This window comes from Podarcis melisellensis (genome assembly GCF_964234715.1).
Source record: "Podarcis melisellensis genome assembly, chromosome: 8".
Classification (NCBI taxonomy): Eukaryota; Metazoa; Chordata; class Lepidosauria; order Squamata; family Lacertidae; genus Podarcis; species Podarcis melisellensis.
In genome coordinates this window covers 31,863,432-31,891,372 of record NC_138540.1, presented here as the reverse complement: position 1 = coordinate 31,891,372, position 27,941 = coordinate 31,863,432, and the positions used below count along the sequence as shown (strand labels likewise).

At 40.9% G+C, this 27,941-nt stretch overlaps 1 protein-coding gene and 1 long non-coding RNA gene across 11 annotated transcripts in view; one reads left to right on the top strand and one right to left on the bottom strand.

The window, feature by feature from the left end:
* Positions 1–27,941, top strand: part of ZNF536 (zinc finger protein 536) — a 538,171-nt gene that overhangs the window by 188,577 nt on the left and 321,653 nt on the right. The gene's annotated exons all lie outside the window — the stretch shown is intronic.
* LOC309377161 overlaps positions 1–27,941 on the bottom strand; it is a 312,807-nt gene that overhangs the window by 110,355 nt on the left and 174,511 nt on the right. The window contains exon 3 of one of the 2 annotated variants that reach the window (XR_014171449.1): positions 2,508–2,535. The exons of the other annotated variant lie outside the window; for it this stretch is intronic. This is a non-coding gene — a long non-coding RNA (uncharacterized lncRNA). Of the gene's footprint in view, positions 1–2,507; positions 2,536–27,941 lie in introns of those variants that run through there. 2 annotated transcript variants of the gene reach the window in all.

The following is a 27,941-nucleotide window of genomic DNA, read 5'->3' as shown; positions in this document are numbered from 1 at the left end:
TTGAGCAGTCTTTGAAAGTGCCTGTTCAACGCTGAGCCCTGAATCCATTATTACGATCGAGATTTTATAACTTTAGGGTATCTCACTAATTTCCTTAAATTTGATCAGCTCTAATAGGATCTAGCTTTTGCTGTAGTGTATTAAAATAAGAATAGACTTAAGATGATACAAAGCCAAATGTCATTAGTGAAAAGAGAATTGAATTAGAGACTTTTTATTTTGCATTGAACACATTAAAGGCAACAGAAATCTGCAAAAATACAAAAGAAATGTATTCTCTTCCCACCCTCCAAACCCGCCCGCCGGATGTCTCAGCATTAAGGGAATGAGCATTCCTTTTCTCTCTGTGTCAGAGTCACCAGGTTGTTATTCCTTTTGTTTAGTTGCATAATAGAATGTGTTGCGGTGCATTATCCTCAGTTTGTGGAGCAGCCTACAAATACTGATTGCCGTTTGAGCTTGTTATGTGAAAGTATTGCTCTGTGGACTGAGTAAATGACCAACAGTGGACTATAATCTATGAAGCTGAGAGTGAAATTGCCAACTGGAGGTCATTTTTCAAACCAAGGGGCGATAGTTTTCTACTATAAACTGAATATTACAGTCAGTATATGTTTTATTAAACCATTTAGGAAACTTGGGAGCAGTTTCGTTTAAACTTAGTGCTTGATGTGGCTCAGAGAACAAGCCCAGGGCAGCTCGCAAAAGAGGCTTGTTACAATCCCTGTATTACACACTCAATAATTATGAAGGTTCCAGGCATTAACAGCTCAGGGCGGAATCCTGCACATGATCTGTGTCTTGAGCACCCATTGAAGTAAGTGGGAATTCTCTGCCAAGCGCTCTCTCTCTCTCCACCTGGTAACTTGGAACGACTTAATTTCTGCAACTGAAGGATCTTTGTGGCCGATAGGCAGCACAGAAATGAACTATAACTTAACATATAACATAATGTTTTTATTTGGTGCCTTCTGTTTTGATTGACAGATGCTAATATTAAAGAGCATGCGAGAAGTCTGTATGTATTGCCAGAAAGCTTTAAATATATTGTACAGTAAATAAACAGAGGCATGTGAAATGCCAGGCTAGAGTGAGGAGGAATATTCACACAGAACTATCAGTTCTCATGTGAAAAGGTAGAGGTGGAAACTATCACTTAGGGGGGAAACATTTGAAATATTCCACTAGTAAGGAATACAAGGAAAAGTGCTAACAGTTTACCTATCCCATTTGTGGACGTGACAAGTGCATTAGGTCAGAGGTAAGGCAACTGTGACCTTCCAAAGGTTGTTAGACTCCAACTTCCATTCTTCCTTATCATTGGCCATGCTGACTGGGGCTGATGGGAGCTGGAATCCAACAACATCAGGATGGCCACAGGCTTGCTATCCTAGCATTCTCCTTACAGAGCTACAATTCCCTCTTCCCTGGGAACTTTGGGAATAATTATCTAGGGAAACTGGGATCTTCTAACAACTCTCAGCACCCTCAATAAACTATACTTCCTAGGATTCTTTGGGGGAAGCTATGACTTTTTAAAGTGGTATAATACGATTTAAATGTACAATGCAAATGGGACTAAAGTCATAAAACAAAACTGTGCCACCTTAGACCTTTTCTGTGCTTGATTCAGTGTGGTGTACCGGATGTCTGTGTTACCTGAAAAGGTTAGCATCAAAAGCCAGGTGCTTTTGGAGGAAACTGATTTTCTAGATCCATTTCAATTGGGGTTTTGGCCTGGTTTTGGCACAGAAACTGCTTCGGCCTCCCTGTATGATCTCTGTTGGGAGAGAGACAGGGGAAATATGCCCCAGTTAATTCTTTTCAACCTCTCTGTGGCTTTCAATACCATATTGAAATACCACATAATACCATATAGTATATCCTTCTGGAGCGGCTGTTTGAGTTGGGGGTGGGTGGCACTGCTTTGCCGTGGTTCTGGTCCTCCTTGGATGGTCATTGCCAGACGGTGAAGCTTGGGGAGTGCTCTTTGGCCCTGTGGAGCCTTCAATGTGGGGTTCCTCAGGATTTTATCCCCCATGCTGTTTAACATCTACATGAAACAGCTGTGTGGAGTCATTCAGAGTTTTAGAGTACGTTGTCAGCAATATGCTGATGTCAGCTCTAGTTCTCCCTTTCATCTGCAGATGTGGTAGGAACTACCTTTCCCCATATGAACAACCCAGACCCTGCAACCATCATCTGAGGCCCTCCATGAGAGTTCTGGAGGGTGGTAACATGAGAACGGGTCTTTTCTGTGGTGGCTTCCTGTTTGTGGAGTGCTCTCCCCAAGGAGGCTTGTCTGGTGCCTTCATTACATATTTTGAAGTGCCAGGCAAAAATGTTTCTCTATAATCAGGCCTTTGGCTGATTAAGTATTCTATGGCATATGAGGGAGCGTGGTTATGGTTTATTTTTCTTTTTGTTTTATTATGCATTTTGAATTCTCATTTTGTATTTTTATGTTGTGAACTGCCTCATGAGCTTCAGATGAAGAGCGATATACTAAACAAACAAACAAACAAACAAACAGCACTGCATGGCCTTTATTTGTTATGACCAGGCTTTCAACCTTGATATAAAACTTTTGTTAGTTTTTTTCCTAAAAAGAAATTAGCATCCTTCACCATTTTCTCCGAGGAGTGCTTTACACAACACGACTTTCATGGCTTCATAGTTACAAAATGGCATTGCGGGTCATTTGAATTTGGCAAACTGAGCTTCTCTGAGACTTACAAGGGGAAGCAGCAGGATTGATGGTATGTCAGCATCACTCATTCTCTTATGTAAATCATTTTTTCGGTTGCAATTATAAGGGAAGCGGAGCAAGCCTTCATCTTTTCCCCTCTGCAGGTTTCTACTTATCACACTTTAAAAAAACCCACAAAAAAACCAAGCCGGGATATTTCTCAGTTTGCCATTGTGTTTTGTTAGGATCCTGATTTGGAAATCTGAATTGTTGAAAGACAGAAATAGGTGTCAATTATAGGTGCATACCATATCATTGAGGAAGTATCATTCACAATGCTATTTTCCTCATAAACAGGTTGGTCAGAGCTGAATCCTGGGACTTAGTGCTAAACTATAATGGGTTTATATGCATTATGACTGTATTGTGAATATCCTTTTCCCCCTCCCTCCTCCTGGAGCAGTGAATATATAGCATCACTTGCCTCTTTAAATTTGATTATAGTGGCTGACACCTTCTGTGTCAAAAACGGAGCTCATTCAGAGTGGAAGAAAGGAATGAAATGGGATTCATATGTACTTCTGGCTGCCAATAGAATTTGCTTCCCCCAGCACCCTCCTTTACTGGGTTGTTGTAACTGAAGTTTAATCTTAATATCAATATAATGTCCAGGGGAGAAAACAAAGGAAGAAGTGAATGTTTCAGATTCAGGCACCGAAGAAGCAAGGCCAATGCCATCTTGAATGACAACGAAAGCCAAGTGCACTTACACTATATACCAACAAAAAAAAAATATTGAAAAAAATCCTTCCAGTAGCACCTTAGAGACCAACTAAGTTTGTTATTGGTATGAGCTTTCATGTGCATGTATCTGAAGAAGTGTGCATACACACAAAAGCTCATAGCAATAACAAACTTAGTTGGTCTCTAAGTTTGGAGAAGGAATTTTTTGTTGTTTTTTTTGTTTTGACTACGGCAGACCAACACGGCTAAATACCTGTAACTATATATCAACAGTTCTCTTTCTTTATGCTGGTGGAGAGCAGGTGTGGGGAAGCTTTGTTTTTCACGTCTTGCTAAAATGCAAATGCCATCTTCCTTGGCCCTATAAGGGCCCTACTGCCCCTTTGCTGGGCCTACTTACTTTAGAGTTAAGAAGTAATTATTCTGTAAGCTGTCGATCATTGGAATGAACACAAACAACTCTACAATTTTTGCCAACATCTTTACCAATTTGCTGTTCTCCTGAACCATGTTCTGGTTCAGAAGCATCTAGAGGATCCAGAGTTCCCCACACCAGGTGTAAATAATTGCTGGAGATATTATTGTTTCACTTATCCTTCTCAGGGTGTATCATGTTTTAGTACGAAGGAAATGCCTCCCATCAGTGCAGTACTGGGGCCTCCTATTTATATGGCAGCTCAAGGCTAAGGATGAAATCAGGCATCTCAATTTCAGCGAAACCCAATTTCAGTTTGATAGTAAATCAAGGTCAAATTGCTGCTGCTTCTTTTCACCCAAGACTAGGGCTGAACAAATCTGATTTTAATTTTTCAAGTTCTCCAAATTTCCACATCAGTTTTTTTTTAAAAAAGTAATAATGAAAATTCATTGGTATTTTAGCACAAATTTCTCTGAATATACACACTTTTAAATGCAAGTTTGCCAAATATACATATTTTGGAAACCAACTTCCACTAATATAATGCCTTTTTGCATGTTATATTGACTAATATATGCAGTTTTATGTACACTTTCACACAGTATATACATTTTTGTATATATTACATGGTTGAAGAACTGCATTGCAAAATTCAGAGAAATGCAAATTTCAAAGGACAACCGTGTTTTGGTTCACTTATTGTTTCAGAAATTGTGAAGTAGGCAGGCTCACCTTTAAATGTGAACTGAATCAAATTCCTTGCCCATCGCTACCCACAATGCTACTGATTGTTGAATGTAGAAGAAGAAGAAGAAGAGTTTGGATTTGATATCCCGCCTTTCACTCCCCTTCAGGAGTCTCAAAGCGGCTAACAATCTCCTTTCCCTTCCTCCCCCACAACAAACACTCTGCGAGGTGAGTGGGGCTGAGAGACTTCAAAGAAGTGTGACTGGCCTAAGGTCACCCAGCAGCTGCATGTGGAGGAGCGGAGACTCGAACCCGGTTCCCCAGATTACGTGACTACCGCTCTTAACCACTACACCACATTATGTACCGTAATGCTTACCAGTACTTGAGTCTGAAACATCACAATCTCAGTGACAATTCAACTAAATGCAATGGGCCACATGTTCCTGTTTATTCTTTTTCCTCTGCTTTCTTTGGGTTGAGGGCCCATGTTACAAAGCTCTTTGTCTTCTACAGACTGTTTCTGGGTATTATTGATTACACTACAGATAGGTCTCAACTTCCCCACATTGTATCACAGCTGTGGGAAAACTTTGGTTCTCCAGATGCTGCTGAACTGCAACTCCCATCAGCCCCCAGCAAGCAGGGCCAGTGACCAGTGATGATGGCATTTGTAGCACAACAACATCTGGAGAACCAAAGGTTCCCTACACCTGTTATATCAGAAGCAGAGCAGTCAGAAATTCCAAGTTACTGTGTTTCTGCAAGGGCCACTTCTTGCTATGCTCAAGGCAGTTCACTTTGAGAAAGTTATGATGTATCTGCTATTGAAAGACTTCTGATTTAGAAAGCTTTACAGCCTTTGTTGTTCAGGATTATTTCTGACTTTTGATGCGAGGAGCTGTTTCAAATCACTCCCGTTTCTCAAAGCCAGGCACAGGAGTATTTGTTAATGGTATATGCATCAAGAGTTCCAAGGAAGACTTGGGTGCTGCTGAGTGACTTCCAGAACTTGAGTGCACCCATCTCTTCCTTCGATTTAGTTCCACATAATCATACTTCAAATTCTAGAGAAAATTGGTTCTTTTTTTTAAAAAAAAATGATGAATAAGCTCTAGTGCTCTTGGGAACTTTTGGATGAACAAAAGTGCTATTTTTACATGCAGACGTTCCAGTCCTATGACTATTTACATGGTAGTGAGTCCCATTGAGTTAAACAGGACTTACTTTTAAGGAAGTGCATCTAGGACTGCCACCATAAATGAGGAGCCAGAGAAAATGGGAGCAGGAACCAGTGAATGAGGCTAATGAGCATTTTCTATATAGCCAAGGATTGGGATAACCGAGCTTCTACTGAAAGACAGCCTTTTCCTTGAATGGGGTAATTCATGATCCTTAGGGTGCCACAGACTTGTATTATGCTCTATCCTGTATAACATTGCCATGATAATCTCAGATAACTTTGTTCTTTTCAGTGCTTTCTTGTGCTTTATATAGGTTAATCTTTGTCCTTCAAGTGCATGTTTGAGGCTGTGGATGATTATCAGTGGGGAAGAAAAGCGTGCATCAGGGGCCATATGGGGGAAAAATATGCATAGAACACTCACATATCACATACAGCAAATGACTGCTAGGAAACATAATGGAGTAATGCATTAATATATACAGTAAACATGTTATGTAGTCAAATGAGAAAGTGACAGGTGCATTTATTTATATATTTTTGTCATGGGCATTTCTCGCTTTGTTGAGGAATACAAATATTTTGGAATTTCAACATATCTCCACAATACTGTAGTGTCTTTGTTCTGGGGTTTCTTTCATCTTAACTTATCAACATAGTATATGAGCCATTTTATCCTACAGGCCGCTCGTCACTTCCATGCGTAGTTGCTCATTAATGTCAGGTTAAGATCTAAAGAAATGTGAAAGTGGGATTGAAAATGCATTTTTTTCTTTGTACTTCCCCCCTTTTATTAATAATAATTTAAATATCAAATCCAGAGTATTCCAGGTTGGAAATAACTATGTTAAATTGCACACACAGTTTTGTTGCCTGACTATTGTACATTTAGACCTGTTGTTACAGGGGAGGATAATGAAAGGGAAAAGTTAAGAGCACAGACCACTCTGTCCCACTCCAGGTGAGAGTGCAAGTGATCTTTTCCTCTCCTTCCAAAAGCACATCCTTAATTCTGCCTTGATTTTGTGGCCCACCTTATATCATTTTACACCAAATTAAAATATATATATGCAGGATTGGAAGAAAGCCAGATCAGTGGTTCAGATTAATGCGGTGGTATGACCTAGTTTTGGCACAATAACTCATGATGGAAGACATTTGCCTTGAGAAAAGGGAGGCCTCTGTCATACGCTTAGATCAGTGAGGATCAGCTTAGATCAAACCTTCCCCCCATGGACCACTTAAAGATTGCTGAGGGTCTTGGTGGACCACTTAATATTTTATCTGCCTGTTTTAACAATATTAATGTGCTGTGCTAGATGCTGTATGAGTTTTACAGAAACACCATGGACCACATGAATGAAGTTCATGAACCACTGGTGGCTCACACACCACAGTATGGGAACCAGTGACTTACACTGATACACCAGCTGTGGCCCCTTCTGTACAAAGATAGCTTGGCCCCTCTTAACATTCACTAATAGCTCTTAAGATTATATTATTAGAATGTCTTTGTCCCAGAGCCCTCAGAAGACTTCACAGAAACTCAAAGTGGTCTACAGTGAACTCATTCTGTTGGCACAAGGATTTGCAGTTGCATGACATAACTTTATCTCCTCTCCCTCTTGCTCCCATGTGTGCTCTTATCAAATATGTTCCAGGAGATGGGGAGATCCCATAGAACAGATTTAGGGGGCACAGAAGAGGGGGAGTTTCCATTGTGCCAAGCATCAAGCCTAATGCTAATGGAATGAGTTGGATGAAACCGTCAGTTAGGCACCACACAAGTTGCTAACATAAACTTCATGCACACAACATTTTATTCTATAATCAATGAAGACTGAGTACTTGTTTTTTTCCCCTATGTAGTCTGCACATAGTCTAGATCTATTGTGTATTTTTTGCCCCTGAAAAATGCTTCTTGAGAAACTGGTTTGATCTTGAAAATAAACACTCATTGCAGATTGATTCTGCATTGTCCTGCAGTATGTCTCTTTGAAAACAGATGTAGGCAGTCCTGGAAGTGGGTGCCCAATTACATTTTTGGTGGCCGTATACAAACATTGCAATCCCCAATTCCTTTTCTTGGGGCATGTGCAGGGAGGAAAAGGTTCACTTAACCTAATCAAGTGGGAGGGGTTCCAAATGTGCATGAAATAACCACACCCACCTTCGTAGATGGCAGAATCTAGAACAAATCTAGATCAAAAGCAGCATGAATGATTCCAGATTGAGAAAAACTACATTTCCGTGCTACAGAAAGGCTGTTGGTCATTCTTTGTTACAGTTCATAGTGCTTGGGATCCAGGTACATAAAGGACTGCATTCTACTAGGTGAGTCAGTCTAATAATCAGTTCATCTGGGGCTCTCTAGACCTCCCACCATCTAAAGTGAGATGGATGCTTACCAGAAAGAGGCACCCCATTTTTGCCTGGTGCTGACTTTGCTGCAGTTTTGGCACCAGGCAGAAACATTTTTTATTTGCCTGGGGCTTTTAACAAGTAACATAAATTTACTGATGAAGTTTTTATCTGCAACAAAACAGATAAAAACTTCGTACAGTAAATTTATGTTGTAGGTCTTATACTATTTCTTTGCTCTGCTGGTTGTTTTTACGTGAGTTTATAGTTTATATTGGCGTTTTATTATTCTTATTGTATGCTGCTCAGATAGCTTTGCTGAAGGGTAGACGGCCTTTTTAAATAAATGAACAAATAAAATGACTGGTGTAGTCTTTTGTGTTGCTATCTGTGGACTTCATTCTGTTGCCTGTTTCTCCTCAAGAGTGCTGTCCCCTTATAAACTTACAAACGCCATATAGATGGCTTTATACCACTTGGTAGGAGCAGCATTGCCATATTTCAAAAAGTACCAAAGTTGTTGAGCTTCTTTCTACATAAATGCAACCCCCCCCAAAAAAAACCCCCACACGATTTTTCAATGGACTTGCCTAAGATCCAGGAGAAAGCGTCACATCTTGGAACCCCCCCTCCGAAGGATAAATCTGCTTAGGTGTATTCACTAGATAATGTTATGTGATGCATTTCATGGCAAGATTCTCCATCCCCCATTTTCCTGTTTGTTACTGTGGTGAAATTGTTGGAAATCACTGGTTGTTCTACACTTTGGAAGATAATCAATTTATGCAATCACCTACACCAGATATTAATTTTAGGCCAATCATGTGGATAGGTGAGGTAGTGCATATAATGTCACTTTTAGCATCCAACGTGCTGATTTTTGTACATTTCTAACTTTTAAAAAGTCTTAGTTATTTAATGTAGCCCTGATACAGATAGTGTTTAGTTATAAATCTATGTCTTGGTATTTACAGGGTCCTCAATACAGCTTATTACAGTAGCAAAAGCCCAATGAAATAATTAGGGACACGGGTGGCGCTGTGGTCTAAACCACTGAGCCTCTTGGGCTTGCCAATCAGAAGGTTGGTGGTTCAGATCCCTGCGGCGGGGTGAGCTCCTGTTGCTCGGTCCCAGCTCCTGCCAACCTAGCAGTTCGAAAGCACGCCAAAAAGTGCAAGTAGATTAATAGGTACTGTTCTGGTGGAAAGGTAAATGGTGTTTCCATGCTCTGCTCTGGTGTTGCTGTTCCATTGCGCCAGAAGTGGCTTAGTCATGCTGGCCACATGACCCAGAAAAACTGTCTGTGGATGAACACTGGCTCCCTTGGCCTGGAAAGTGAGATGAGCACTGCAACCCCAGAGTCATCTGTGACTGGACTTAACTGTCAGGGGTCCTTTACATTTTTTAATGAAATAAGTATTTTAAAGAGAAGGAAACATTTAACACAGCTCCCTCTCTTTTAAAAATGCACTTTTTATTACTTATTACTTTGACTTAGTTGCTTGCTTCTGTTGAATCGTTTGTCGGGTGTGGTGTCACCGTGATCATTTGGCAATTTTATAAGCGTTAGGAGGACACTGTGTGTTTTGTGTGCCTACACAAGCAGGCTAGTGTATGCATCCACTATATAATATAGATTATATGAATTAATACAGGCCATGGTACAAAATCAGAGAGAGAGATAGAGAACGGGATTTGAACAATGTACTGAGTTTATATGAGAAATACTCAAGAGGTATTCTTGTAAGTTACAACCAACTTCATAAGTGGATTTGATGACTAAAGTCCCAAGTCTCTTTGTCATCAATGGATTTATTAGGCATTGTTCTTCCAGATCATCTGCATTTGAAACATTCTTGTTTAAAGACATCATTTCTCATCAACTGGCTTCATTTGTATCTTCATTCTATGATATTTAGTCATCACTGAAATCTTTTGCATTATATTTCATAAGTGCATTAAAACACTTCATCATCATCATCCCCAGTGTTGTTTGGGAAGATGAACAGTAAATCCAGTATTTTGGTATTAATTTTGTGGTCTTTTCAGTAATATGCAATTCAGAGTATTTTCAGGAGAGAACCGGGGAGTTCTCTCTTTCTCTGGCTCAGTTTGTTAAAGGGTTATCTTTGGCTTCTGGTTGTGATCTTAAAGGGACACTAATAAAGGAAGGTCCATCCTCAAAACTACCTCTCTCAGTCCATCAAACCATTTTCTAACTGTACAACCTACTGCCACCATTATAATGGTGAAATGTGGTTCAGCCAACTCGCTCTTAATATAGACTCACAATAACATAAAAAGAGCCTGCTAGATCAGGCCAGTGACGCCCTTAGTCCAACATTGTGTTCTCACAGTGGCCAACCAGATGCTTATGGGAAGCCCCAAAGCAGGATCTGAGTGCAGCAGCACCCTCCTCTCCTGTGGTTTACATCAACTGGTATTTGGAAGCATTACTGCCTCTGATGGTAGAGGCAGAACATAGCCAACAATGGCTAGTAGCCATTGTTGGTTTTATCCTCCATGAATTTGTCTAATCCTCCTTCCACCTGCTGGTGGCGCTGTGCTCTAAACCTAGGGCTTGCCTAGGGCTTTCCGATCCAAAGGTCGTGGTTCGAATCCCCGCAACGGAGTGAGCTCCCATTGCTTAGTCCCAGCTCCTGCCAATCTAGCAGTTCGAAAGCATGCCAAAAAGTGCAAGTAGATTAATAGGTACCGCTCCGGCGGGAAGGTAAACAGTGTTTCCATGAGCTGCTCTGGTGTCACTGTTCCGTTGCACCAGAAGTGGCTTAGTTATGCTGGCCACATGACCTGGAAAACTGTCTGCGGAGTGGACAAACGTCGGCTCCCTCGGTCTGTAAAATGTGATGAGCACCGCAACCCCAGAGTCGTTCGTGACTGGACTTAACTGTCAAGGGTCCGTTTACCTTTACCTTTACCTTTCCCATGAAATCAAGTTGTTGTGTTGATTGTGGTTGTTTGCATTTATATCGAACCTTTTTCTCCAAGGTGCTGGATGACATAGATGGTTTTACCCCTCCTTGTTTAATCCCACACAACAGCTCTGTGCAGCTGAGTAGGGGGATTTGAACCCTGGTCTTCCAGGACCTACTCAGACACTAACCACTATACCACACTGGTTCTCAGCTAAATGGATTGTGTCCCATGTTTGATGTTAAAGAACAAGACTTTTGCTAGTTTTTGAAGAAGGGTTTTTGTCAATGAAGTTATGGGCTAGAAGTGCAAAGTTATTGGCTAGAAGTGCAAAGTTATGATGGATCGGCAGAAGAGTTGTGGGGCACACAATCCAGTGCCTTAATGGAACAAAGAGATATACTGGGAGGTTTCCTAATTTCAGTCTTTCACTTGGCTTAGCTTTTACAAAAACACACATTTTAATAATAGAATATATAATAACAAAAATGCATTTGAGCTCATTGTTTTAACTATTATCAAGTGGATAAATGCCTGGTCCTTTCCCGTGTATAAAAATGATTTTGTTTTTATGTAGGTCACATTACAGTACTGTCTAGCTATTGGACATTGGCTTAGATAACTGTTTGTGAAGTATTAAATGGTTTTGCTGCCTCAGCACACTTTTTAAACTGGTATTTTTCACACAGTCGTGCTACTGAAAAGGAGCAAAGCCGCTGCAAAAATCAATTTATCTTTTCCTCTGCTATTTGCGTATTGTGAGTTCTTGTAGTGTTTTACAATTTGATTAATTGTTATTCATTGTGCAGGGTAGCGTTTGTAACACCAGTGTCTAATTCTTGGTACTTCTTAAAATAAAATTAAAAAAAAAACTTTTATCCGCTGGTGCACATTATTTATGGAATGAGACTTCCCCAAAACAATATAAGCACAATAAGATGCAGAATTGGGGTGAAGCAGTGGAACCCTAAAAGTGCTTAAAGAGGCACAGTGCATGTGTAAGATTAATCAAGTCAGAACAACATTTTAAACCCCATGGTTGTGTATCCATGTTACATATTTTAATGAAACTCATCCCCAGCAGATGGAAAGCTTCAGTAGTTGCCAAATGACAACTATGGGGCACTACATAGTGTTTTCCGCAAAATTTAAATGTTCCGATTCAAAGGGTATTTTCACTACTGTGCTGTTCTGCAAGCAGGATCAACTTTTTCAAATAAGAAGGATATTTGGAAATGCTTTCCAAGAAAAATAGCCTGCTATCCGTTAAAGAAATTTGTTTGCTTGCAGTTCACATGTCATGTTTAGGCCATAGGTGTTTTGCTTTTTAAAACTCTAGACTGTGAAACAGAATTAAGTATATGAGCCTCACACTGTTGTCTTTTAAAACAATAAAATAAAATAAAATACTGTGGTTATACTCCTTTTCAATTTTATTATAAAGTTTCTCTGACCCTGCCGTTTATTTTCAAACATTTTCAACTTATTTGTTCTAGAGCATTCTTAACCAAGGGTTGTTTTTCTCCCTTTTGGAAAATGAGCCCAGATGGTGATTGATTTTTCAAGTGCTGACATCCCTGCTTGAGAAAATGTTCCCACCTTCTTTGTGCTGAGCAAGTCAGGCAAACTAACATGATGATGTGATCATCAGTTTCATGCAGACATGCAGAATTGATTGACAGGGAGGATTTTTTTTTTGAACATAAACCGCACATTCTTCCAGTGTCTTCAAATTTTTAATGATGTTTACTAGAACAAAATTAGTGGGTGGTGGGAATTGCACACCTATATATCTATATGGATATATTTAAAGGAAACAAAACAAAACTTACTGCAGCCACCAGGTTAAAAGCGGGGGGTGGGTGGGTTTGCTTTTCCCCTGCCATGGCCCTGAATAGATCAGTACAATTTGTAATAGCTTTTCGGAGCCAGTTCTATAGCTAAAAGCTGTCACTGGCTAACTAGCCATTCTCAGGCCATTGCTTCTGTTTGCGTGACTAAATACATACAATTAAAGCTTAGCACTTTTCTTCTGTATGAACTCATTGTTATCCAGGGTTCAAGTGCTCAGATAATGGGCCAGAAGCAAACAGTCATATCATCAGCTTGCAGGGGCTGAAAACTGGTTAGGAAAAATACATTTCTCATTATCTGATGCAGAATTGACGCTTCTGATGCTTTCTTACCCCCCCCACTAGATTTCATAAATAAAATACCCCCTAAAGTTCTATAATTTTCCTTCAACCAAACTGCAAATAAGAATATAGGCTGGGACTGTGGTGTAATTAAAGATTTCAATGATAGTCTTTTTGCAGTCATTTAGCAGAAGGTTATATAGCTCAGCCTTAAGAAAAGCCACTCCAGATTGGAAGTGTCCAAATATTGCAAATAAGTTAGTTGCATTTGTTCAGAGTGGTTTTCTTCTCTTTCTTCTGAGAGCACGAAGTAACCCAAAAAGGAGAAAACAAAATGTGCTCAGAGGACGAACAAAATAAAATAAAGGTGAAGAGGAACTTAGTGGGGAAGGGCTGTGGTTCAGTGGTAGATCATTCACCTTGCATGCAGAATGTCCCAGGTTCCATCCCAAATGGCATCTCCAGGTACAGTAGTGGGAGAACCCTGCCTGAAACCCTGGAGATCCACTTCCGGTCAGCTTACTGTGCTAGATGGACCAATAGTGCTAGGCAGCTTCATGTGTTCCTACCAGCCATCTTTGTGAGGGTGATATGAACCAAGGTTGCCCTGTGAGCTTCAGGGCTGAATAGAAATTTGAAGCCAGTGAGCTTCAAGGCACAGTGAGAATTTGACACACTAACCACTACACCACACTGCCCCACCAGATTTTAGTACCTTGTGATAATGTGGGGAAGATTACAAACCTTCTGCTTGATGCTGCAATTCCTTTTCACAATGGAGGTCATAAAAACTGCCAGATTTTAAACCATGAAGTCCCTGTAATTATTTTTCTCTCTTCATTGAAGTCCTGTCTTGTGTGGAGTAATTATTTTTATTTTTTTTAATCACCAATCTCTGAAATGACTTTCTGTGTGCCTACTTAGCGTGCAGATATGGCTCTAGTGCGACCTAAGAGCATATAATGGTTCCAGAGGAGCCATTGCAGGCTATCGGGGAAGCAATCTATGTATTAAAAATTCTTTCATAGTTTGGAAGATGCTATTATAGCTTAGTGCGTCCATGACACCTGCCTTTTTAGCATGGGGACTGATTGTACATTCAGGTCTCACAAAGATTCTCAGGGAATATATTGCTCTGAAAGCAAAATGGTGCAATTAAAAGTGGAATTAGACAGCAAATAGAAAGGAGCCAGGGATTGGATGGGCTGGATTCCCCTCAGCACTTGAAGAATTTTCAGAGTTAGTCTTTATAGTCCCTGGCATTAATTGTGCAGTTTGGGTACAGATCCAAGCTCAGAGCCTCCTGATCATTTCAAGTGCTTCTCTGAAAGATGGGTTATGCTTCTTTCCAGGCACTTGGAAATAGGCAGTATATCAGCCTTCTAGGTTGTCATGTCAGTGTAGGGGGTGCTCTGGTCTAAACCACTGAGCCTCTTGCACTTGCCGATCAGAAGGTTGGCAATTCTAATCCCTGCAATGGGGTGAGCTCCCATTGCTCGGTCCCAGCTCCTGCCAACCTAGCAGTTTGAAAGCCTGCCAAAAAGTGCAAGTAGATAAATAGGTACTGCTCCAGCGGGAAGGTAAACGGCATTTCCGTGCGCTGCTCCGGTTTTGGTGTTCCATTGCACCAGAAGCGGCTTAGTCATGCTGGCCACATGACCCGGAAAACTGCCTGCGGAGTGGACAAACGCCAGCTCCCTTGGCCTATAAAGCGAGATGAGCGCCGCAACACTAGAGTTGTCTGCGACTGGACTTAACTGTCAGGGGTCCTTTACCTTTTTTTTTTTAGGTGGCATGTATCTCAGCAGGCTGCAATGGGTTTAGCAGGTATCAATACACACACATTTAAACTGAAAGTTGTTAGGTGGGCCCCTTTTCCCCTCACAGGGCTACAATCCTTGACCACTCCAGGAAGAGGGATTGATTGCTAAACAGCTCTGGGAAAGTTTAATGATGGAAATAGGAGTCTCTGAATTACTCTCAGCACCCTTAACAAACTACACTTCCCATGATTCTTTGGGAAACAGCATGACTGTTCAAGCGAATTTGTGGTGCTTTGGATAGATAGTGTGCATGAGATTCCAACACAGACAAATGTTTTGCACCAGCAGAATATTATTATGCAAGGGAATGCATAAGCAGGGTGTTGGTGGCTTTGTGGTTCAACAGTTAGCTTGGCAAGTTTCTGCTAGGACAACTGTTGCATAAAATTCCTCTGTTGTGCAACATTAAAGCTCACCTGTCCACTGGCAGAATCCCCTCTGTAATGGGTCATCAGAATTAGAGGGTAACTCAAGGGATAAGAAAAGAATACAAAACACAATAACCCAGTGGTCTTTGTTTAAAGGAGATTCCCTCTACTTCCCCAGGTTCCTCAAGATGGGAAAAGCCCCCATTAAGGAAAGCAGAACCCAGTCCCCCCCCCCGTCCCCCCACTCCAGCTTTGGAAGAATGAATGCCTTTCTCTTTCCAAACTATTCTAGAATCAGGCGAGTTCTTAGGGTCAGCTCATTGTGTAAAAGAGGAAATGCAGTAGATGATATGATCTCCCCTTTGTATGCAGAATAGAATGTTAATTCAGATTTTTAAGACCCAGGGCCTGAGTGCTTCCCACTAAGTGCTTCCTCTCAGCTAAGCTGGCAGCTAACATGGAGGGAGTAGATCTATTTACAGATGCTGATTTTCACAGAACTGGGCCAAGAGTTGTCAAATGAGAAATCTCAGCAAAACGTGGGGGTTAAGAGGCATACATAATTTCTCCCCAAATTCATCCCACTTGTTTAGTTACCATTGCCTAGGTTGCATCCAGTGCTAGTTCTACTCAGAGTAGAACCACTGAAATTAATGAGCATGACTAACTTAGGTCCATTGATTTCAATGGGTCTGTTCTGAATAGAACTTAGATAAATCCCCCTGTTTTGGAGTGGCATTGCTCACATTGGCACGCCTCCTGATTGGCATCTGGCATACACCTTTTTTGTTACCCAGAAATCCTGTATCACAGGGGTTTTCCAGCAGTGAGGATGAAGTACTTTGCATTTGCTCAAAGGCTGCTATCAAAATAATAATAATAATAATAATAATAATAATAATAATAATAATAATTTCTGCTTAATAATTTTCTGTCATGACCAGTCTTGGGTAGTTTGTTTGCTTGTTTCTCAGTATTACTCAGCTGCAAAACAGGACTCATGTCCTCTAATTGTATAAATACTACATAGTGATTGTGGGTTTCATTTGCTTTCTAATCTGTAGCTTTTTTTGTCAACAGGAGTCACCCACTTGCCTGAAATCATAGGACACTCCTTCTATGTGTAGCATATCTGAATTTGGATTGTGTTGGCACTGCCACCATCTGCCATGGCGTGCTGTTGGGCTGTGCCCCTTGGCCCACCCACTCCTTCATGGAATTGTCCCATGGGAAAGATGTACAGTGCATGACTGATGTTCCCTGGGAGTTAAAAAACTTGCTAAATAGACCATGACTAAGGTTGCTTGTATCAGTGATAACCACGATGACGATTGCTATTCATAATACTATTCAAATATTTAGGGCCCATACCATTTAGGGTTTTAAACGCTAATGTGACTACCTTTAACTGAGCCTGGAAACAAATTGGCAACCAATGCAGCTGTTTTAAAACAGGGGTTATATGAGACCTAAATGGAACCACAACCAGGAATCTGGCTGCTGCATTTTAGGATAATTGAAGTTTCTGAGTTGTCTTCAAGGTCAGTTCCACACAGAGTGGGAGGCAGCAATGCTTCTAAATACCATTGACTGGGAAACCATAGGAGGGGAGAGTGCTCTTGTGCTTAAATCCTACTTGCTGGTTTTGCAGAGGAATTTGGTTGGCCACTGTGAGAAAAGGATAATGGGCCGTTCGCCTGATTCAGCAGGACTCTTCTTGTCCTCTTAGAGCACATTACGAAACTCCAGTCTGGAATTACTAGAACATGGAGTACAGTGGGCAGGTCGTCTGTGTCCAAAAGGGGTCATAGCTGACAAACCAGCACTCTAGCCACTGAGGCCACCTGATCCTCATGTGACAATTTTGGATCTAGGACTACCCGCCAACTGCAAACCTGCTACTTCCAGGGAGGCTCAGGTCCTCCAGGTCTCCCTACCTCCTGGACTTGAAAACTCAGGACACACAACACCTCTGTCTTTTCAGGTTTCAGCTTCAAGGTACTTTGAAGCTAACACGTTCTACCAATGTATTATGTTTTATTTTTTAAACAAACCATTATGTGTCTTTCTTGCATGCTGTCATTTCAATTGCCAGTACCACATCTCTCTCTCTTTCTTTAGTAAAGACTACCTGCATGCGTGCAATAATTTAGTGGTATTTACTAATATAAATATTTGCTTTGTTGAGCAACATTACACAAAATTCCTGAATTGCCGTCTAAGCAACTACTGGAATGTTTGAAGTGAAAAGAAAAAACTTGACCTTTGTGAAGATTGGCATAATGAAAACAGGGTTTCCACTGTTTGCAACTTGTGTCCATATGAAGAGGACTCGAAAGAGCGGGCCAGTAATCAAGACAGACATTGTTACTTTTGAATTCCAAAGGAAAGTTCTTGTCATCTGTAATTACATTGATAATGGAAAATATTTTTCATGAATTTCAGCCTATCTCTGTGAGCTCTGAAAAAGATGGTTTTGGCAAGTTGCTCTTGCAAATGATAAGACAAAACAACTAGATGAAGGTCTTTCATTTTATATTAATTTTTAGCAGTTACAGTAACATCTTAAGAGAGGGGGAGTTTTAATTTGGCTCTGCCTTCTAATGAAATGAAGTTATATTAGCCTCCGATTGGTTTGAGGAGAAGCTGAGGAGGAAGGGTAGACATCCAACATTTCAGATGACTTCTATTTACATCTGGTAATATATTTCTTAAAGGGACGTGGGTGGCACTGTGCTGTGAACCACAGAGCCTAGGACTTGCCGATCAGAAGGTCGGCAGTTCTAATCCCCGCGATGGGGTAAGCTCCCGTTGCTCGGTCTCAGCTCCTGCTGACCTAGCAGTTTGAAAGCACGCCAAAAAGTGCAAGTAGATAAATAGGTACCGCTCCGATGGGAAGGTAAAGGTGTTTCCGTGCGCTGCTCTGGTTTTGCCAGAAGCAGCTTAGTCATTCTGGTCACATGACCCGGAAGCTGTATGCCAGCTCCCTCGGCCAGTAAAGCGAGATGAGCGCCACAACCCCAGAGTCGTTCACAACTGGACCTAACGGTCAGGGGTCCCTTTACCTTTAATATGTTTCTTACTCCAGATTTGATACACATCTTTTCCTCTGATACACATATTTTCAGCCTACCTTAAATAAACAGTGTGTCTGCTTCCCCATTTAAATTGATAAAAATACACATGGGGATACCCAAGTTAATCTACCCAAGTCAAACCTCATGGACAGGATGAACCAAAATGGACAGATCCTTCCATGCTGATCTCCATCAACAGACTTCCTTCCTGACCATGGACATCTCTATCTGCCCATGGAGGGCGAGTTCCAAGGCATCCACCCCACACCCCCAGTTTAGCACTGCTTCTTTAAAACATTTCTTAAGTGTAATAATATGTTCATACAGTGCAATTAGGTGAGGATAGAGGCAGATAGACCAGGGCTTCCTCTCTCTTTTTGCAGTGATCCCTTGCACTCATCAACCAAAGTTTTGCCATTTTTATATGGTAGCGTCGTGTGGCTAATTGATCTGCAAATATTTATATACCTCGTATTCTGTCATTACATTAAAGTACAGTTTCAATCAGTACAGTTTCAACATACAATGAAGGGATTAGCAAAGCTGCAAAAACAGGGTTTCTGGTTGTCTAGGGAGAGCCTGGTGAGAACACCTCCCCGCCCCTTGGCAATTTAGGAGATGTTGTATCAGAGGTGGGGAATCATTTTCTGCCTGAGGGCAGCATTCCATCATGGGCAGTCTTCCAGGGGACACATAGCCAGCAGTGGGAGGGGCCAGAGGCAAAAGTGGGTGGAGCAAGAGATAGGACTTCTACTTTTTGTACTGTAGGCTACCTTCTACCTATGCAAAGGCAGATGTTTCCATTTAGATTATGCATACCCTCCAACATTCCGTATGAAAATTGGGACATTTTATTCGCTTTAGAATAGAATGTCCCTATTCCCATGAGGAAACACGTGTGTGCACATCTCTCCATCCATGAAAGCAAGATGAAGGGCAGGCTCCAGCTAGACCAAAGACCTTGAAGAAGGTGCAGAAGGAGCAGGACCAGTGAGGGATGTGACCTGGGGAGGGGGCATGCCTAGGGAGAGTCCCAAGGGCCTTAGTTGCCCACCAGGTCTGAAGTTCCCCACTCCTGGTTTACAAGAGGTGCCTGCATAGGCTCTGATGAATGTGTGGAGGTTGCTGGTAGGTAGGCCTGTCTCCATGATCCCACTGCCCATGTGGATGGAGCTTTGGATTTCTATTTGTGGGCCAGAACTGCTTGTACAAGCACTGTTGGAATTCCTTCCCTGCCCCTCTCCCAGGCAGTTTCATGCTCATGCAGTGGCCTTAATTCATGTGCAGAAACATGGCACATTGCCCCGATGAATCATTTAAAATGCATCTATATTTGTTGCAAAACCATACTTTACTGGTTCATGCACCCCACCTCTTTTCCTAGACTCTTTCCTTTATTTTGTTTCTTCTTTAATACTGTCCGTACGTTTGGATGCTGAACTTTACAATATGAGGATGATTGCAAAATCGTGATTAACCAGTCCTTGCTTTGAGTCAGTTTCCCCCTATTTCACAAAAGGCTTCCAAGAATAGTCTGCAGAAAACTCACTTTGCAAATTGCAGGGCAGATTTTTAGAGGGCAGTTTTAAAAGAATAAAGTCCTAAGGGTTTTATCTATATTTATGTTTCTTGTTCAAGCAAACTCTTATGTAAATGGTACAATTTGCCAACAACAAGCAGAGGAGCATTCTTAAAGAAGAGATTGCCTCTACATTTTGGGAGGTTTAGCATCAATTATTACCCCATACAATTGTTTAATGTATAGTTGGGAACAACAAATACATTAGTCTGAAGCATCAGCTGCAGTTTATAGATATTTAAGGCTTAAAAATACATAGCCCCTTTTGTTTTGATGTGAAAATTGCCTTAAATTGAAAAACACTGCCCTTAGTGATGGCTTGAAAAAATGGAGATAGCTTTTATGTACTTTTATTTTTTTATAGCCATTAATGTTGCAGTAAATCTTCTATTATTGTATACAGTTGAGATTATTCTTCATTCTTTTGCCTTTGGACAGGAAAGAAATTACTGGATTCCATCAGTGTTATTGGCAATCCCCATATTCTGACATCTGTTCCTTTCTAAACATTTTACCAACCTTGATGAAATGCAGTTTAGTGTTCAAAGCTGACTTGAAGGAAAAATTGGATGATAAAAAAATAACATTGATTAAACACCAGAAGTCATTTACCAATGACTATCAATATTTTGATGGCTGGAATAGTCTATTCCAGAAAACCTAGACATTCTACAGAAATTTTAATCATATTTAATCTTCAAATTTAGCTGAAGAATTGACTTCTTTTTTTCTTTTTCAAAGCACGGAGACAGAAGATGGATTCTGGTCAATTTTAATTAAACATCTTTGACTTTTGCACATCAGGAATATTTTGGACATGTTTTGGATATGTTGTAAATTGTATGACAGCAGGATTGGTTTGATCTTGGCTTTCAGTCCTGATGCCTGTTTAGAGCAGGGGAAATTTTATACACTTAGATTTTAGGATTTCCCCCAGCACTTTTTTTTAAAAGCATGTCCCAAGTAAGTTAGAATTGCAATCTGATGGAAACCACATCCTGTAACCTGAAACCTGAAACCTGTAACATGTAACATGAAAGCCCTGCCCTGTAGTCTTAGGGATGTTTAAGCAGGCTGTACTTCTTCACTACAGAAGGAAAGGCACTCTGTGCATCCTCAGAAACTCAATTCTCTTCACACATCCCAGATCTGTGGTTTTGCAGATGAAAGCAGATGAATCCTAGCAAGTCAAGTTTAGCCTTGGACCACTCCACCCTTCTTTTGGCATGTCACCAGTTGTTGTAATGGAAAATGGTGTGTTACGAGTGGAGGATTCAACATTAAATGTTAAAAAGTTCCTTTTCTTTCATGTCTATGGCAGCTGACTTTATGTGTCTGCCCTGGCAATCTTTCCTCATATGTGTGCTACTCATCTCTGTTGTTACTTAGATTCTTGAGCAAGCCAGCCATAAACCCTTACTTTCCAAGGCAGGATTAGCAGCTCGTGTTTCAGTCTCAACAATATATTTCCTTTTTACCCTATGCTTGTGCACTGTATATGAATAGTGCAAAATTGGTTACTGCAAGTATATAAGTACGACAGCAACCATATGACTACCCCCAGGTTTCTAGTGGCTATCCCCTGCCCCCCAACTGTGCATAAGGAATATAAGTAGAAAAAAGAAGAATGTTCAATGTACTATGAGGAATATTCAGTTATGTTGTTCCATCAGTGCAAGGACTTTTGACTATGCAATGCAATTTGCTCCCTCTCTCCCTCCATGCCCTCTAAATCTGTTGTGGGAGGTCCCCCAACTCTCTGGAGTAGATTTGAAGATGATGCAGGGAATGCACAGAGAGAGGAGGGTGGAAAGGTCTCTTCCTCAAACTCGGGGGAAACATTTCATCCACCCTATGAGTGGGTGAGTGGGGTCACCCACCTGTCAATCATCTGACATTATGATGATGGAGGTGGGCAGCTCTGTGGGCAGCTCTGTCCAGGCCAAATTGAACCCCCTAATGGGTCAAGATTGACCATGGACCAGAGGTTTCCCATTCCTGAACAAGTGCAGCAGATTCAAGTGTAAATGCTTTATCTAAGATTCAGGTGTCTTTCATGTTCTGAGTGGAGCTCTTTGCCAGTAAGCAGAATCTCTACTATTATTTCCAGTCATAACTTCATGCTACAGGGGACATGAATAAACAGGATAGGCAAGAGTAGGGCACTCTTGCAACAGAGATTGTTGTTAGGAAATGACAGTGGGAAGTAATTTGAGGATTGGTACAGCTTGTATGGCATGCAGGCAATCCACTGAGAATGAGTGTCACAAAGAATTACTGGAGTAACACCAAGCCTATATTCCGAGTCCCTTCATTGAGTGCCATTTTGCTTTCGTAGCCAAAATTGTAAGAGTCATGCACAAGTGGCGAGGCACCAACAGACTTGGGAGTGGAATGCGGACTGATAGCTGAAAAGAAAAGCTGGAAACTGGCTTAAGGATGGGGGATGGAAAGTGTAGCTGGAAAAGAAGGATGCAGGAAGAGATCCAAATAGATATTAAAAGAGTAGCTGGTACTATCTCATAGTCTCACTAGGACATCTCCTGGTTTATACTATTTTTACATGTCCCCAGGAACAGAAGTGAGAACCACCCACAGAAGTCAATGGAAAAATCAACAGTTCATATGCCAACCACCCAACCCAGCCATCCATTAAGGGTGGGCTGGAGTCTGCTTTGCATGCAGAAGGTCCCAGGTTCAATCTCCAATGGCTTCTTCAGGTAGCGCTGGGAGAGGCTTCCTGCCTGAACCTTGGAGAGTTGATGCCAGTCACTGCAGACAATATCAAACTGGATATTGATTCAGAATAAGGCAGCATCCTTCCTGGAGTGGAATGCTATCCTGATCAGAAGCACTTCACACACTTCACGCATTTTGTTTCATGGGCCCACTTGAATCCCCTTAATACTTGTTTGTGTATCTAGGGCTCCTCCAGATATCCCTTCTATTGTTAATTTGTGCTCATTCAACTATCATGGTTGAAGATTGTTCTTATGTTGCTCTTGGGGTGGTTACACACAATCCCACTTCCACTGCTGTTTGTGCCCTTTAACAGTTGGGATAGTCACACTGTTTCACTTCTAATCAGTGCATATCCAGCAACTTCCTACTGAAATCCCAATTCTTATTATTTTTTTAATCACAAATGTTCTAGTTTATTTTTGACCCCACTTTTGTACCTCTGTAACCTCTCTGAACACCAATAGTGTGTAGGATTGGGGGCACCATCAAGGAACAGACTAAAGCAGAATAAATTAATCACCAATGTACTATGACTAAATAATGCAACTGTAAATGAAACACCAGTCTGGATGGGCCCCAGTCTTTGTATTTGTTCTGGTTCCCCACAGGTCACTTGTGTATTGTGCAAAGAAAGCCCAGAAACTGATCTGCAGTGGAAGCCTCCTGAATTAATTGGGAGTTTTCTAAATTTACCACTTGCCACATGCTTGAGAATGAGAACTATCTTTCCCGTGCAACATCTGGGGTGTTGAGGAAGCTAATATGCTCCAGAAGTTATAAGCTGGCTGCATCATACAGCATTAGTTTTGAGCTACTGAATTAAATTGGCTTCTTTCCTTGATGAGGACATTTTCCATCTAATTAGAGAAATTTGGTTAATATTTTATTGTTTGTAGGGCATTTCCTTCTTGAAGAATAGAAAACCTTTCAGTGCAACCCCTAAATGTATTTTTTAACCCAGGCTTGAAAAAATGTGTTTTTTTAATGGTGAGAACGATTAATTGGTCCAACACACATGTTTTGCATCTGAGGGTTCACACGCCTCCTTGTGATGCAAGCTCCAAAGCACACCATATGTGTATTTGGGTGTGAAAACACATGCCATGCCACTCTGCTTTTTTGCCAATGTGTTTTCCATAGTTTCATATTTGTCCTGCTCAATCACACCATTGAAACTTTTGGTTTTGTACACAGTGATAGGTTCAAGCGTGACCCCCCCACCTACTCTACATTGTAGTGCTCCTGTTTATAGCCCATATTTCCTTTAAAATTCAACTGGTAAGAAACATGTCTTAGATTTGCAGCAGATTCTTGTTCAAAAGAAAATCCCACAGTGACCAAAAGTATTTAATTGAGCATAGAATGACAGATTATTATTTTGTAAATGCTTTTTTAATGTATGTATGTGTATGTTCTTTTGCTTAAAATATTGTAAGTCGTTTTGAGTTGCCATGGCAAAAAAGGAACTAATAAATTTAATAAATAATAGTAATGAGTTAGGTTTAGATTTCAGCATAGGATGTAAAATAGTTGGGGGGAGGGGTATATCCGCACTGCAAAACTTGTATCGTTTTTAGATGACTGCCTGGAATTGCAATCCTTCCAAGCTCACGGGAAAGTTGTCCAAGGTTGTTAAGGGCAAGCCAAATTCCCATGTCCCACTTATACTCCTCACTTGCAGCCTGTATCAACACCATAGTGTTGCTCTTTGGGTGCTCTGCATTCCTCATCAAACCACAAATTATACATGACACTCAGTTGCATGTAGTTTGTCTCCAACATTGTGTTTTATTGCAAAATGCAGCCATGAAAGGCTCTAGAGTGGAATGGGGAGATGGGAAGGAGGATTTTAGTAGCTTTTCCACTAAGAACATTCCCCCAACTGCTTTTCTCTACTGCGGATGAGGAAAAGAGAGTTTGGGGGCTATTTTTTTTTTTTTAGTAGAAAATCCATCAGAGGGGAAGGGCCAATGGACAATGGACGAGCTTTGAATGCAGGAGGTCCCATTTCAATCCCTGGCATCTCAAAGTAGGGCTGGGATTCCTTCCTGTCTGAAACACCAGGGAGCTGCTGCCAGCCAGTGTGGTCAGTACTGAGCCACGTAGATGGGACCAAGTGTCTGATCCTCTATATGGCAAATTCCTATGTTCCTAAAAAGATACTCTTCCTAGTTTCCCACCTCAAATGTCATCCCTCACAATTGTACTCGCTAACAAAATAAAACATTGGAGAAAATTTGCACACAGTTTGGGTCACAGATGTGTTTTCATTCCAACCTGTTCCCAAGGTGGGGCGGATGTCAGCTGTGGGTGTTTTAAAACATGGCACTAAGAAGTCTATTTCAACCTTTCTTGCATCTATGGTGTTCCATATGAAGCAAGGAAGGAAAGTCAAACTTGTCTCACAGAGAAGGAAAGCGGTCCATATTCTCCATAATCCTGGAGAGAAAAATCAACTTTAGATTAATAGGGCAAATCATCCTTCCCACAACGTATTCTGCGCTGGAGCAGAAAAGAAAAATGGCTTTGTAGATTAAATTAAGCACTCAAAATGGTTAAGTTAAATTTTACTTTTGCAAAGCAAGAACAAAGTAATGCTTCTGACGTTTAAGGTTTTGGTGGATCTTGGCTCTTGGAACTACAAAGTTGATTTAAAGCAACAACAACAACAACAAAATCTCGGATTGTAAACTTCATGGTGCAAACCAGGTCTCCGGGAGGAAGGGTGGATATAAATTGAATCATTATCAATAGCATCAATTATTAATGATAAAAACAACAAGAGCAACATGTGGGATAGTGGTCTGATAGTTCTTTTACAACAACAGAAACAAGTTCAACAGAAACAAAACCAGCAGAGTACATTTCAGTTGTGATGTTGCATACAATAAACACACAACGGGCAATCTACTGGTTTTTTAGTTTGTTTTAAATCAAATCAGGAGACATGAGGGCTCAGAGGGTCAGATCCTACACCCTTAGTAGATGTGAACTCAGACTTTATGGCATCATATTAAAAATGGGGTGTGTGTGTGTTGAGGTGTTCACGTCATTTGATATAACTTTAAATCTTAAGTTCGCTACACTGCATCTGATAGTGATGGTCTTGGTGGATAGGGTCCTCAGAAAGCTGATATCTGAGGGTGGGGTCATAGAAGTTGTGTCCTTAGGGGGAACTGTGCCCATTTGAAGCTTTCAAATATATATTCTGAAGGGACTGTTGGACTACATTTGTGTTAAATATGTCATTTGGGCCATAACATTCATCTTCTCTGGACCATGAAGAAGCCTGTGGGCCAGCTCAATTGATGAGTGAATAGATTGCCCCCTTTGTAGGCTACCAGCAACTAATTGTATAATAACTTTTTGCTTAGTGCTTTTATGATTAGTTGATCAGCGTTTCATATGGGAATTGGGCTGTGCCCCATGGCAATGTTTTCCATTTTTCACTTATGATTTTTTTCCTCCCCCCCACATAAGTCTTCAATTTTGAACCTTGAATTGAATACACATGGAAACTGACTTTGCATGGAAAAGATCAGTGACAAAAATTGCATGACGTTTCCATACCATAATTATTCCCTGAATCAGTCTTGGGAGTCTTTGGGAGTTCTGGAAAAACCTGCAATAAAGCTGTTTGTGTTTATACCTAGAGTATTTACGGCTTAATTCCATCTCTCTCTCTTTTTTATGTACAGACAAATTGTTTCCAAAAGAGGGGACTTTGCGTAACTTTTAACATTACTGCCTTTGTCTTTGTAGCCAGGGCAGGCTCTTGAAACTCAAACCTTTTAAAAGCAACAGGATTAAGCTGAAAACTAGGTTTTGTTTTGTTTTAAAGACCATGTTCAAAGCATTCAACATTTGCAGTGGTTCTATTCTATTGACAGTACTTTGCATTCCCATTTTTTTCTCTTGAAGTAGGGCACTCCCCTTAAGTGATTTAATGCATTGTGTACTATAGATAGTGTTTAAGGCACAGAAACTGGTAACCCTCTTGCAAAGAGCTGAAGCTAAATAGTAATTCACATATTCAGTGGAGTAAACTCAAAGTCCCATCATCCCCTAGAGATGATGGGAGTTGTAGTTCAATGCCATCTGGGGGCCTAAAGCTAAAGAGCACTGCTGAAACATCTTACTAAATGCAAGGGGATAGTTAGTACAGTGGTACCTCGGGTTACATACGCTTCAGGTTACAGACTCTGCTCACCCAGAAATAGTGCTTCAGGTTAAGAACTTTGCTTCAGGATAAGAACAGAAATCGTGCTCCAGCGGCGCGGCGGGAGCGGGAGGCCCCATTAGCTGAAGTGGTGCTTCAGGTTAAGAACGGACCTCTGTAACAAATTAAGTACTTAACTCGAGGTACCACTGTACTTCACAACAATGATGCAAAGGGAAGAGGAACTATAGTACTTTGATCTACTGAACCGGCTCCATCTACTTAACTTACTGAAAGGACTGTGCAAACTTTACAGTACTGAAGTACTCTGCTGTAGAAGACAATGTCGAAATAAACTATTAGCATTCTATTCAAACAGAAAGGTACAAGGGTGTTTGAATAATATAAGTCCATGTCAGAGCTTGTTCCATCTTTAATGGTTCATATCCGATCACATTTTTATTTCTAAGTAACAGACTTGTGGGGTCTCCACACAGACACTTCACATCGCTTTACAAATCACCCGGACTCATGCCATTCAAAAACCTTGTGCTCGTATTTCTGCGTCAGTTAAAATTCCCTGTGTTGTGGTTCCTCAAGAAATGAGAGGCTTTCCCTATAATTCAAACAGTCCTATTTATGCTTGCTCTTGGGGAGAATTGCTACTGAATCTAACCTATGCCCTCCAACAGTGTTCCAAGACTGTACCACCAGCAAATCCGAGCTTAATAAATTAATAAAGACAGGCAGTTAGAGTAGAAGCAGAGCTGACCTCCTCCACAGCATGGGCACCCCAGATGTTTCCGATAACTAAGTGTGCCGCGCTGTGAGAACACATGTGTGCAATATATAGAATTAAAACAATGGGAACCAAAATGGAAAGGGGGGGAACTCAGTGCTTTCCAACCCACCCACGAGAAGACAGGCTTTTTATTTATTTTTTAAGAGCAGCTGAACATGATTGTGTTTCATGTACATAAAATAATAATAATTTAATTAAGGTACAAATTAATAAGTGGTAAAATATGCCATCATATCATCA